Here is a 2599-nt window from a genome sequence, read left to right on the forward strand (position 1 = left end):
CTGGAGGCGGCAGCACCCGACATGGCGGCGGCGGCGCGATCTGGTGGCGGCGGTGGCATGATGGAGGGGGCGGCGGCGGGGTTAGGGTTTTGCGGAAGCGTGGGTCGTAATTAGCTCTGTTACCATGTAAGACAATGATTTGGGGGAACTAGCTCAACCCTCTAGGGATGGCGTATCTCATATATATATAATGGACCTGTTACAATAGGTACAATATACATACACAAATACAGAAGCTATACATGGTCTAACACAAACGAACCATTCACATGAGCCTTTTGCGGCATCATCTGCAAAATATGATGCCAGTGACTATGGTTGTGTTGCGCCATTTCACACCCATCCTTTCCTGGGGTAGCCCGTTAAGATCTTGGACTGGTCCCTTCTTTGCACCCAGCCACTCAAAACCACCGCTCCATCCTAGAGCATGCAGCAGGTAACAATTGTGGATGGACATACCATGAGAGGGCAAATACCAACCATCTACATGGGACGGGTGTGCCCTGGTGTGCATATGTGCTGCTAAGAAGTACGTATAATGCTGGCATCCCCACCCGGGCTCAAGCAGTTGATCGGACAACCATGGTTTCATCTCTGATAGTGTACAGAAAGATGTGACAATAAGTGCATGTAGTTATGTTGTATGCGGGTTTCCAACGCAAAGAAGCCATCATGACCTTTAGCAGGAGAACGCCCGAATGGACGGAACAAGGACATGCACGGAAATTTTAGAGAGTGCTTGGATACGTTTTAGTCTCATGATTAAAAGTAGTGGGACTAAAACTTGTTAGCCTCACCCATGCTTGATCCAAATATTAAAAAGACTAAAATCAAGTTAATGAGCATTTATTGTCCTCCAAACCCTCCAATCCAGAACCCGCCTGTGTTAAAGGAGAGGAGTTAAATGAGGAGAGAGAGCACTAATCCATATTTTAGTAGGGGTACCCCTGACTAAATTTTTTTAGTCTCAAGACTAGTTTTAGCCCCTCTTTAGTTAGGGGTGCTTGGAACTTTAGCCTCTTAAAAAAACTATTTTTAGTCAGACTAAAATAAGTCCCTTGGATCCAAGCACCCTCTTAGCCGACCTGGCGAAAGGCAAACCCCCACAGTTATAGAGAATGTACTGGTCAGACCCAAGTTGGATAAATCAGCCCAGACCGGTTCCATTTGATGCCCCAATGAAGAGTGCCCATATAGGAACCTCTCACGAGCCAAGAGACACTGGTCAATTGTCATTGGGGGCAATAAGACCACTTCGATTTAAAGCACCGACATTGTTCATATCAGTTTTTGGGGGACAAATGGTCGAGTAACGCTACGCCCACAAAAAATTATGTAGGAACTTTACGTAAACAGTGAGGTGGAAGTAGTTAATTGGATCAGGATTAGGGGCTGAGGCCCACCCCGTTATAATCAAGGGAAGAGAGAGTTAATAAGGAAGTTTACGTAGGGTCCTTCGTAAGAGCCCGTGAATATACGATTTTCACAATATGGCCTTAGCGGGGCACAACAACCTGCCTTCTACACGTAGCCATGCAAATTGTGGACATGCTTTATGGACGATCCACGAAGGAGTTCTAATTCCTACATGACTATGAAGACCTTTGTTGTAGTTGGATGCTTGTGATCTACCTTTTGCCTTGTGATTTGAGTACCTTCTGTGTGGATCTTGTCCAGTAGAATAATTTCTCCCTTGTGTTCTTCATGTTTCTCCTCAAATCCACCTTCAATTCGTGAAGATCGGGCAAACAAGGGCTTGCCCCTAGATCACGCTGGCTACAACCACAACATGCACTAGGAGGAACAGACACCCAAATAGCCACCGCACGCGAAGCTACAGGTGAGTTGCTCTTCCCTATTGCATCATCGTTGTCTCCAGCACAAGGGAATCCCATCAGGTGAGCTCGACGGCGCGACCTTATGCTCCATCTTGCCGACGAGCTGTGCGTCCCGCCGACTCCCTGCAAGGGAATCCGCTCCATCTTACTAGTGAGCGGTGCGTCCTGCCGACTCCCGACTATACCTGACTATGGGAAATCCGGCCCGGTCTTGCCCACGGGCCGGGCCTCGGCCTAGATTTTAAGCTCAAATGCCAGGTCGGGTCAGGCTTGGGCTTTGACATATTTGTGTTTTAGGAAAGAAACTCGGCCCGAGGCTCAACGGGCTTTTCCACTGATGGGCCATGCTTGGGCATAAAATCTAGGCACGAAGGCCGGGCCGGGTCCGGGCCTGGGTTTTCTGCTGGGGGCTTTTTAGGCCCGACCTGAAGCCCGGCCTAGCCCGAGCTATGGCCAGGTATACTCCTGACCACTTCAATTCTGTGAGAACCATCTCAGTGCCACGTGCCACCCATGTATGGTGGTCCTTACCCAGTCATGGGCTCATGGCTGCTGCCGCATCTTATTGTTGTTGTTGTTGTTCCTGCTGCTGCTCCTCCTCCTTAGTGGTACGTACTACCCGCCTTTGCTCATAGCTAGACTGATGCCACGCCGAATCAAATTTACCGTCGCTGCTGCTCACTTCTCGCGCCGCCGCGGAACCGTCGGCCACCAGGGCTTTGCTCGACGGCATCATCCAGCAACGGCGAGGAAGATCGGGG

The sequence above is a fragment of the Triticum aestivum genome, chromosome 2D, assembly GCF_018294505.1.
Source record: "Triticum aestivum cultivar Chinese Spring chromosome 2D, IWGSC CS RefSeq v2.1, whole genome shotgun sequence".
In the NCBI taxonomy this organism is placed as follows: Eukaryota; Viridiplantae; Streptophyta; class Magnoliopsida; order Poales; family Poaceae; genus Triticum; species Triticum aestivum.